The sequence below is a fragment of the Falco cherrug genome, chromosome 9 (genome assembly GCF_023634085.1).
Source record: "Falco cherrug isolate bFalChe1 chromosome 9, bFalChe1.pri, whole genome shotgun sequence".
NCBI lineage: Eukaryota > Metazoa > Chordata > Aves > Falconiformes > Falconidae > Falco > Falco cherrug.
In genome coordinates this window covers 26,634,214-26,646,375 of record NC_073705.1, presented here as the reverse complement: position 1 = coordinate 26,646,375, position 12,162 = coordinate 26,634,214, and the positions used below count along the sequence as shown (strand labels likewise).

General features: G+C 37.3%; 1 protein-coding gene across 1 annotated transcript in view; it reads right to left on the bottom strand.

Moving 5' to 3' along the window:
* STN1 (STN1 subunit of CST complex) overlaps nucleotides 1–12,162 on the bottom strand; it is a 45,983-nt gene that overhangs the window by 30,228 nt on the left and 3,593 nt on the right. The gene's annotated exons all lie outside the window — the stretch shown is intronic.

Below are 12,162 nucleotides of genomic sequence, written 5' to 3'. Positions count from 1 at the left end.
TCATTCTCTTTTCCTTCCATAAAATAATTCTCCTCACTGTTCATCCTGTGCTTTATTGCAGTGGTGTGGGAGGCTTATTTTATACAAGACAAAGCCAGTCAGCCCTTCTTGTTTTGGGCATACCTTCTTCAGTAACTTTGTAATTATTACTTTCCCCTTTTACTGCTTCAGATTTCCCTGTTTAATGTCTGCTATCTTCTGCCATTACCACGGCCAATTCTTTGCTTATCACAGAGCTAATGTAAAAAACCCCAACACTCAATTCAGGAAGGAACTTTGTAGAGATTTGGAAGCTGAATATACTTATTAGCTTCTCCTGTATGGATAGCTAAATTGTTTAAAGCTCTGCAGGTCACCCTTGAAGGGGTGTCAGCCACTTAGAGCTGCAGGGCAAAGCGGACTGATATTGAATAGTGTGTAATAGGGCTGAGATTTGGCAGCTACAGTCTCCTGAGAGGGAGCAGCTCCCTGCTACAGGTTGCCAGTGATCTCTGTAGTCCTCAGGAGACACTTCCAGCTACTGATGTGGAGGCAGCACACCTTGAATATCACGAGAGCATCTTGCTTCTTCAAGAAACAACAGAGCTCGCATTTTGCATGATTTCTGTTTTCACACTTAATGTTTAATTTGAGGCAGGAAAAGAGTGTAGCACTACATGCTACAGCATTGCTGACATCTAAACTGGGAAAAGAACTGCAGATGACAACTATATTAATTTCCAATTTTTAAAAATTATTTTTTTAAAAAACAACACATGGTTAGTGATATTTCAACCTTCCTTAGACTGGTCATTTGTTTTGTGAGATGTTGAAAATACTTGATTTAGTCAGTTCCACCCATCACTTCACCTTCAAGTAACAAACTATTTAGTTTTCTTTACACCCCAATTTATGTCTGTCTCCCCACTACAGGCAGCTTTTCCCAATATATCCCTTTTGCACAGGCAATGTCTACTCAAATGTCTCACCATCCGTTTCTCACTCAAGCCTCCCCATGAAGCATGCTTTTTCTGCTGCTGAACTGCAGGCATCGCTCAGCAGAAATTTATAAACTAAGCTGTTAACTGTACGATCTTAATAATATAAAGCTGCTATTCCTCCATATGGCAGTTCTCCAGTGCTTGCTATAGTCTATGTCAAATTTAGACCATAAACTTTCCCAAGCACACACATAGCTTGAACCTGTATTTTACTTAGCATGATGATTTTCATAACAATATTAGTCTTCCTCATCCCTCTTTTTGTTTGCAGTGTCTAGTACAAAGTTGAAAAATACATTTAGCCCAACAAAAGGTCATGTCGAATGAGAATCTACACATCAATTGATAAACATACACACTATACTCAATCAAGGTTAACAGATAATTGGTTGGAAAAAAGAAAACCACTGCTGGTCAGTGTCATCCTGCCTCCCATCCACAAACAGGAACTTTCAAGATATAGTTTTGTCCTTAATGGTGCTGCAGTCCCCAACTATTCACTTTTAGTGGCACTTTTCCCCTGACAAGAAACATGGATACAGGCAGAGCCTTGTTTGCCAAGATCATCTTTTATACAAAGTAATATTCCGTTCTGCACCACGCCTCCCAACTGAACTCCTCATGGTTACAGATTCTGTCACAGCTCCGCACAGTCTTTTCTCTTAGACAGATGGCAGACTGAGATAACAAGCCAAAAAGAGAGAACTGGGTAACAAGCATGTAACTTCTTGTACTGTGTGTAAAAAGCCACTCATTGGAGTAAAAAGCAGAAGTCACCCCTGCACCTGTGTACATCTGAGGGGAAATCAATGAAGCAGTGTCACTGGAGATTAAAAATACCTGCATTTTGGTGTGTAAACAGCTATCAAGCCTGAAATGCCCAACTGTTAACAGATCGATAGCCAGAAGTCCAAACAACACCTCTAGCCTCAATGAAACATCTCCCCAAATCTTTTACTGCTTCCCTGTCCTGAAGGGAGAAGGATTTCTGCAGCAAAACCTCTTTTTCTCTCTAAGTAACTACTGGAAGTCAAATATCAAATTCTGGAGCTTCTTCTAGCTCCCAGGTCTTGACAAAAAGTAAATCACACTCCCAGTGCTATGAAGGCATCACAAGATTTCCCCAATTCCACAGGACAAATCTGAAGTCATGACTTACAGACACTCCATCCACACCAGGCTGGAACAGTGAAACTGTACTGCAGCCACCCACTGACTTTCGACACTGTCTGACAGGCATACGAAGAGCATTCTGCAGCGCAGCCTCCCCTTCCCGCTTCATGGTCCCAAGAGCCCTCCCAACCCCTGCCACTACCCAAAACCAAGCCCATCTTCTCTTCTTCCCTCCTAAGTAGCCAGTCGGTAGCCACATTTGAACAATGACCTGTTTAAAGCCAAAAGCTTGTGGCCTACTGGGAGGAAAAGATATTTGCTTGCCTCCACACACTCCTATTACCAGTTTAGTTTTCTCATGGTGTTAATAGCAGTGGTCTTTGTGCTCCTATAGCAAAGGAAGATATTAAGTCAGAGAAGCAACCCTTTCCAAAGTACCTATTTTTCAGTTAGTTTCCAAGCTTGTTTCAGGCAGATTGATAGTATTAGAAAACACAATTCTTACAAGGCAGATAAAATTCTTCCAATCAATTTTTCTTTTGCTATATAATAGTATTTTCCCATAACATTTTCTTAAATTGGCACAGGAAGCCTCTACATCCCAGGCACAATATCCCAGGGGTTAATTAATTAGTGAGTCATCCTGGCAAAAGTGGAACTTGCCATTATGCCAGAAGTGTTTCCAGCTCTTAACTGGAACCATTGGTGATATGCTATCTGCAAGGAAGATAACAGCTACCCTGTACAATGAAGATCCAAGGGGCAAATAGCAGGCATTGTGGGGATGCACAGCATTATCATCAGTGAGAACACAGATAGCTAACGAGACAATTCTTAACAGATATTATACGTACAAATGTTTAAGGATTAAACTAGCTTTTGCTAAAAGACAGTGATAAGGCTTAGCAATACAAACAATACAGAGTCCTAGCAAAAGGTCATCCCTTTCTGCAACTTATTTTAAATGCAGCGTAATGACCTTACATTTGCTGTAGTGCAAGGAATTCAATCCTGCCGCAGGAGAGAAAAAAGGCAAGAGAAGCATCTGGTCCATAAGTTTATAAGATATCTGTATTCTATTTTGACCTCTGTATAAAATAACTCCAAAGAATGGTTATAAAGGCAAAAATAAAATTAAGTTCTGCTATGTGGACCACTTCTTGGGAAAACAACTCTGTTTCAAAGGCAAAAATCTAAAGTTTACAGAGTAGTTATCTAAGTACAAATAAACAAAAAGCATCAATTTATTAACCTGTTAAAATAAGGTTGTCTCTTTCACCTACAGCTATCAATGACAGCTTTCCTGACTGTACTGAGAATTAAACCAAGTCCATAAGCCTCAGAGTTATCTTGTGAGCTCAGCAAGGTATTATCCTAAAAGGGAAAGAAGGGAAACCAAGGAAAATTGGCAGCCTTCCCAACACTGCCACCACCCAAAACCAAGCCCATTTTCTTTCTTCCCTCCCAAGCAATCTACCTGGTAGCCTTGTTAGAATAGTTCCCCATTTAACACCCAATCTGGCCAATAAACTTCTTGACTCCTCTTCCTGTGTTCACCTTGTATCTTTTTAAAAAATGGTAAATGATTAAGAATTGGTGGTCTTCCAATCCCAGTGAAAGGAAAACTCTGAAGAAGAGTATCTGTTTTAACGTTTCCTGTAATCTTTTCTCCAACTGTGATTAACAACCACAGCTCTTGGAGAAAATTCTTAGTTCAAGATGAATCGTTTGGAGCCATTGAAAATGTATCTTGCCAGCAGTTGTCTGCAACTACTAGCAGACCACTGTAAAGATTCTCAAGTCAGCTGTGAAGCAGAAGCAGAGAATATTTACCCACCAATATAGGCAGCTTAAACATCCTACCAGGCATTCACTCTTCTATAGTAGTGCTGATGATTTAACAGCTGAGGAGCTGCTTCCTGTGTAAGACCTGCCAACCCAGTGCATTAAAACAATGTAAAGTCACCATTGGTTTACTTGAATAAATCAGGCTACAAACTGTGGCTGTTAAAGAACTGCTTCATGGGTCAGCCATCCCTGCCACAGAGAAAGCAACTTGTGGAAAGAGGAGCAGAGTCAACAGCTGGATTTTGTAACAAACTCTCTCATCTGAATTGAACTCATATGTGTTTCAGTCAACACCCTTACGTGAAAAATGACTGTTATTCAATTCTTCATGATCAGCAGAAGCAATTCCAGCCTGATAAAGCTAAAAACATTTCTTTAATTAAATATGGTGGTTTTAATTACCCAAGGCCACATAAAACATTTTAAATTAAAAACAAACAAACCCAGTATCTTATTATACAAGTAGATCTTAGTGAGCTTGAAAGTAAAGCCTTTGGTTACAAACAACATGGAATAGATTCTAAAAACAAAACTCACCCATGGACTTTTTACAAATACATAATTAAAAGAAAGTTTTCAACAACAGTGACAATACCAAAATACATCACTGAGACCAAAATACATTGCTGAAGGAGAAAAAAGGCTCCTGAAAAGATGATACCAACTTTACAGCTGTTTGAAAACTATCAAACCCTAAGATAATGTCAGTTTGGATACACTTCCTACCTGATGATTCTATTAAAAATCAAGGTAGGGTATGCACTTTTAGTCTTTCATAATAAACTACCTTCTGCTGCTGCTCATGCAAAGTCCTGTAAGTTCAGATGCTACATGCTGCAACAAGCATCAGTAAGGGCACTGCATGTCTTGTAGGTCTTACATACAAGGCAACTACAATTCCAATTTAAAATAATTGTTTTGAAATAAAGAGAACTAGAACTCCTCTGTACTTCCAGAAGTTTAGCAGTTCCTGAGATGTGACTTGTACAAGTGTTAACATTTTTCTAACCTCCTGAGATAACACATTTACCAAAAAGAATTACAGAATTTTTCTTAAAGATACTGCTTGAAATTTTAAACATCATATGTCTTTTAGACATAGATATTAGATTATATTACAGTACACTTCCCCCAGCAAGGGAAGATGGTGCAAGACAAAAGACCCATCGTCACAAACTTTAGCCAGTAGGGAATCTATCATCAACATCAAATGGTATTGCCCACAATGCCTATAATAATCAGGATATAGATAGGAGGAAAAAAAAAGTGCCTTGTTTTTTCAAGAAACTGACACCACTACTGTGTAATAGTCTTCCAGTGAAGTTGATGTCTCCTTGTCATAACTTGTAATGTATTTCCCTCTCTGTTTTTTCCTTTCCAGAGCACTGCCTAGAAATCCTTCTGGACAGGTGCATGTGGCTGCAGGAGACCAGACAGACAGGCTTCTCCAACATAAACAGTCTTGGAAGGAAGGGGGACAAAGCTTGCAGCTCTAGGGTGCCTTCTTTGGCATCACAATTTGGTTTATATGCAAGTTAAATTTGTAACTATGTTTTGGCACCCAATTTTCCAAAAGCATGATTCTGGAAAACCTAGAAGGAAGTGTGCAATGAAATAAACAGTAGAAGTAGCTACTTCTGATCCTTGTCCCATGTATTAGTCACAAGATATTTTCCTATGTATCAAGAAATCAGCAAACCACTCAACAGACCAGTAAACTAGCTCTATATGTTTGTCACAGACAGATGTAAGCTCACCGTAAGTAAGGTAGCAGTAGTCACTCTGATATTCAGAAAGCTTCACTTGCTATATATATTTTAAAGCTATTGGATAATCAGGCTGAAGCACATTCTTCAACTAATTCTCTAATCTGTCTCGAGTGAGGGCAGGAGGAAGTCTATGAAGATGATTAATTCTCTCTGAAAGCTCTTAATCACCCACAGTGTCACCAGAAAGAGCTGAGCTGCTGAAAGGACATTCTTTCACTGGTAAAGAAGGTTCTCAGTTATTAGTGTGAAATAAAAACAAACAAAACTAAACCTAAATTATTTCTTATAAGTAAGTTTGCTGCTTGGAAAAACAGCAGTATGGATTCTTTAGTAGCAAACAGGTTCTTGGCAAAGGACTTTTTTTTTTTGTTGTTATAGATACATGTAATTTACTGATCCAACATAATGGAGTATTAACTCATTCAAGTCAACTAACAGAGCAGAGAAAATAAAACGCAATTCACCCCAGCTTAAGGCAACACAGCTAGCTTTCCTACTTTGGTATAGCAGTATAAAATAAATTTAGTGCCACTTCTTGAATGAGCATTTTAAATTTTCAGAAATTTGGGTAGAAGTGGCAAGCATTGGTTAAAAGTTTTCTGAAGCTGTTTAGCCCGTGAACTCCACAACAATGCTGACTCAATTTCTAGAGACAAGTTTTCCTGTCCATTTCTCTCCCTCCCCTTTAAATTAGTTTATGCATCTGGTGTAAATTAAAACAGCCTCTGGAATGAGATCAGAATTTATACGAATATTCACAGCACACCACAACACTCCATTACAACCAGAGACTTCAAAATAATTAACCTACCATTTGGTCTAGGTACACAGTTGTAATAAAGTTTTCAAAATATTCCCAGTACACACCAAAACATTAGATTATGACGGACCTGCTTAACGTTCTGAAATCAATTTAAATTTTTCCTTGCTATACAAGTGAACCTTTTAACTACATCAGAACACTGTGAGGCTGTGCTTGAAACACGGTGTCCAAATAGCACTGTTGTTGGTATATACAAAATAACTCAAATCAGAATTTTTTCGAAGCCTCAGATCCAACTAGGACAATCATACATTTTGTGAGCATAACTCATTTTGAGCTCTTTTGGAAGGTTGAGCCCCAACTTACTGTTCTTAGAAAAACACATATAGTTGGCTTGACACTGATCTCCATTTCTAGACTGGCTGCGTTTGTTCCTTGTTTGGTTGGGATTTTTTATGCTTTACACAAAATTATTTATTTCTCCTCCAAATAAAGACTCATCATGCTTCCTGTCTGAAGGCACTTTTGTAGAAAAAAGTTTAGACATTCCAAAAGACAAACCTGTGCAAAATTAAAGGCAGCAGAAAAAAAAGAATTGAGACTATATACATTATTACAGTATCCTTTTTTTTCCTGAAGGAAGTTTGGACTATCATCCCACATAAGAACAAAGCTTTTCTTATGCTTTTCTAATGCTCCTCACAAAGGTCCTCTCAGCCAACATCTAGGAAAAGTATCAAAAGGATGAGGGTTTTTGTATCAAAAATGGTACAAATCACAGCCTGACATTCTCTAAATTTCTTTAATAACTGTGTCTCCTTTCTGAGGACTAGAACTTTTATACTTGAAATCAATCACAGGATTTTGGTCACACCCAGGCTGCTCTGACCTACAAAACCAAGAAGGTGCATAATTTGTTGATTTCTTAAGACAAATTTTTCTGCACAATCTCTTACACTGCATTCTATGAACTTTGAATAATCTGAAGAGCAGTTTCTTCAAAAGCTGGCTCATCATCCCTTATCTTCAGCTACTAAATTCTATTAGGAGTTGTTAAAAATCCAGAGACTTTGTCCTCTATTAACTTTTGGGTTAGCAATTTTTGTAATTCTCTGAGGAAGTTCTGAAATAATGAGGATCTTACAGATGCTCCCTCTGAGGTCTGTCCAAAATCTCATCACTGAGAGCTGCTACAGGACTGATACAGAACAGACCAAAACTGTTCAGGAATACCTGTCCTGAGACATGAGAATCTTCTTAATGGCTTCCTTTCTATGGAGTGAAGAAGGCTAGACTTTGCTAATGATGATTTTTGCTCGCCTTTAAAACAGGAAGGCAACAAATGAACATAATACTATTAAGATTCTTGAAAGAAAATACTTCACCAATGACTGTGGCTGCAACTTCTTACATTCCCTACATGAATCACTGTCACAGCTAATATAATGAAGTCACTACTATTTCCAACTTCTTCATATGTAAAAAAAAGCCCAAAAACAAACCAACAGCCTTTTGTAAACAGATTTAAGTGTCTCCTTAGCTGCATCTGAATAGATGCCACTCCCTATCTCATGCTTCTGAAAGCAAGGCACTCCTGTATACTGCATCCAGAAAAATATATTGTAGCTCAGCCAGAAGCCACGGGAATTATTTTTCCTATAGGTAATTTTATTTTCTGCTACAGAAAATTCAGTCCACTTAATGTAATGGGCTTTTCCGTCGTAATCCATAAATATTGTGCGGTATAATCTAATACATAATTTTACAGATTAGATGTTAGATTAAATGTCTTTTCTATCAAAAAAAAATATTCTAGAGTACTCAAGACAAAAAGCGCATCACATCACAATACTCTGTTTTCTTATAAGCAGGTCCTAGTGCCCGAAGTTTGCCTATACTATTGTTTAACACACAATAGCTGCTGTTTGCCTTAACAATTAACACATTATTACAGCTCCACACATTGCTGCTGTACCAAGAAGAGATCCTACATAAACCCAAATTCTACCTTACAACACACAGTAAACTATTCTTTTGCCTCAAAAATGAGAATTACACAATTGCTTATAAAAATCTAGGTAAAAAGAGAAGAACATTATACATACAGAAACTGTTTGAAACATGGTTGTAATATAAAAATAAGATCTTTCAATGAAAAACTGCTGTTTTCTCCATAAAATCAGTTTATATTTTAAAGTTTAGCTTTGCATTAATAAACAGTTGGTATCTAACATTCCAAATGTTATTTCCCCTTTTTGCTAGTAGACACGTCTCCAATGTTATCCCACTGCAAAGTCTCTCTTTGGGATATTACTAAAGAGTCAGTAGTTTTCAGTGCTATCTTTTTGTCAGATTGTCCTTTTTTATGTGTGTGCGTGTGTGTCTGTCCGCAAGATGTTCCCTACTTTTCAGTATGGTATATTTTTAATAATAGTTGTAGAAGATATAATAAACTTTCTGCTTATGCTTACCCCATAACCAGGACTGGGTTTGCTGGCTGGTTGGCCAGCCATAATAAAAAACAGATTTAAAAATAACTCATTTTCATATTACAGAACAAGTTATTCAGTCCCAAGATTCCAGAGCTGATCAGAATCATAAGAGACACAATGGCCATTCTGGCAAAAAAGGTTCCTGGCAAACAGAGGAAGAAATTCAGGATTTGCAGCAAGAAAAGCAGCAATACTTGCGGGGGTTTTGTTCAGACATTTTTTGTGCCAGTATTGACTGAATGCAATACTGAGATGCAAAGCTATCTTTATCCCTTAATAAATTTCTAATCCTAGCTGCTATGTGAACTAATGCAAATTTGAAAGCCACAAACAAAAAGAGCAAATCAGCTCATGACTGCTATGCAAGAGGAAAAGGTCTAATTACCATCTGGAGGAAAGACAAACATGGTGAAGCATTTGTAATACATGCTTTCATGTGACTTAACTAAAACTTCTAATAGCCATCAGATGGAGAGGGCTCTGCAAGTTTTAAATACTTTGCCTTGTGTTCATTTACAGCTTTGATCAAATACATTTAACTTTAAATGAAACATAATTTCAGATTATTAAAATTGTTAGAAAGAATACAGCATTATAACAAAGAGTAGTAGTAATTCATTCCTATATTATTTTAAAAGAAATAAATACTCTACATAGACTTATTCATGTGTGGTTCTGTGAAAAATTATTATAGTCATCAAGACATGGAGAGAAAGAGTTTTTTAGACGAACTACCATATTAAAAAAATGCAGCTACACACTAATGCAGCTCAATATTTTAGTATTACCTGAACATTCCTATAAAGGAAGTTTTTCAGTTAAATACAGACCAAAATGTCCAGTCTTCTGGAAAAATTTTATCATGAATGAGGACCTGAAGTTTTTAATTGCATTAGTCAGTTAATCAATAGAGAGAATCAGCCATGTAAGTTTAGTTGTTGTTGACACTCCACTAAATCTGAGGTTTGCTTCTCACTCAAGTATAAAATCACAACTTTCCCCTCCAATCATATATGACTAAGTTTCTAAATATGTCGTGAAGATGGTTTTCTTGAAGGCTAACTGGAAGTGATAGAAAAACATATTTCTTTTTTGCAATAACTTCATTGAAGTTAACAAATTAAAGCTTGAATGCCTTTGACCTGATATGTTTCCAAGAAATACTCTTGTACTATTTGTTGAAATATCTGATCCTTATTCAGGATTCCTGTATTTTTTGATTTTATGACTGCTTTTTCTTCTGGCATTGGATTTCAGATAAAGCCTATTCAATAAAGCATCGTCAGTTTCTTTGGAAGCATTCAGGTAATTTGACAACTTTCATATTTGCTCTGTCATCGTTCCCAGAGGTGTTGCCTGATATCAAGAGAACTGCACTCCAAGAGTTCCACTGGCAATGGTATTTCCATAGGTAGGAAGAACAAACCCCATCACATGTTTCCAGGACAACTCACCTCACACAGTTAAATACTGTGTGATAAAGATAAGTATCTACAATAGGAAAGAGTAAACTGCCCTCTGAAGATACCTTTTCCCACCGACTACTGAAAAATCTAAACCAATTTTGACTAAACACAGATTTTTCTGAAGTCAAAATTAGATCAATCTTACTCCTAAACATTTTTACACTCTGTTTTCTTACTGCAAACATTAAGTAATACCCTTATATGCTGAAGCTTCCAAATGCCACATGTTTCTATGGCAATTCTTCGATTAACTGGTCCTACAGTATGCATTAAAAAAAAAAAAACAAAACAAAAAAAACCCCACCCCCAAAAAACCCACCTCATGCAATGTATATTTTCCAGGTTATTTATAGCATCCTGAGCATTGATTCTGGCTAATGAAACGTGGGCAAGCTCTTGAACATCTAACCTCTGGTACTATAATTTTTTCCTGTTTGTATTATATATGACTGAACTATTCCTGTTACTCATATCAGAAAGGCTCATAAAATACAGAGCACAAAACCGAGTCTCTTTTTTCCTCCTTTGTTAATATAGCTTTAAATTTGAAATGCAGAACAGAAATACAAGTCTTTAAGCTACAGATCTATCAACTGTACATTTAATAGAAGAACTTTCAAGAGTGCTATATACAATATGGTCTCCCCTCCCAAGGCTTCCAGCAAACGGGTAACATGACTTGATTCTCCTTGGAGGAAAACGTAAAGCCTTTTAGGCTATCCTCCTACACCCTAAAGAAATAAAAGTATCTTTTTTAGCCCCCTTTCGTATTTCCTTTTTTGCCTTGTCATAAACACAGGTTATTAAGTACTACTAGCTCCTCTGTACTTCCCACCACTAATTAGAGCATTAGGTCACAGGAGTCAGGTACAGCACAACAAGTGTAGAGGGGTCACAGAAAAAGAACATAAAGTTAAAAACTTGGCATGTACACAAAGAAGACTGAAATATCAGAGGGAAGAAAAGGAATATCTTTAAGGTCAATATACAAGATTGGAAGAGACTGAAAACACCATGGTTTTTAAAAATCCACTGAATTGAGGTGCTCCTATGAGGAGGCAACACATTTACAACAGTAGGAGGAAAGATAACTGATGATGAATGGGAGAAGGGAGAAAAACGTCAGGTACAGGACAGTCACCAAAATTTTTTCATAAAGCCTGAAGGACTGAGGAAAGTTAGTTAAGCTATGATGGTACAAGGTGAAGTATTAGAATTTAATTCCATAAAATCCTGAACTCCAAGGAAAAAGGAGTCAGATTCAGCGGAAAGCAAGACAGCTTTTGGAAATAACTTCAGATACTGAAGCTGGACACACAAGTTCTTAGCAAAAACCAAGAATGCAAAGAGGACAAAGTTAAAAAGGAAAGTAGGGTGTTAACTAGAAGGATCTAGAATTTACAGTGGTGCTTAGAACTGAAATGAGTCCAATACAGCAGAAAACATAACTTTGGAAACAGAACAGAGTGGGAGTGATGGTTTGTGGAAAACACCACCATATAATTGGAAAATATCAATGAAAACACATACATAAGAAAACAGAAGGGACAGTGCTGAGTGCCAAAGGTGACAGACTAAGATGGATGAAATGAGAATAATACCTCAGATTCAACCACAAACAAGCCACCTGTGACCTTAGAGTGACCTTAGAGAGTTCACTCAACTCAAACGTCAGAAAGAAGATTGGAGGAGATCAGTGAAAGCGTGGGTGGACAGAAATTCAAGACAATA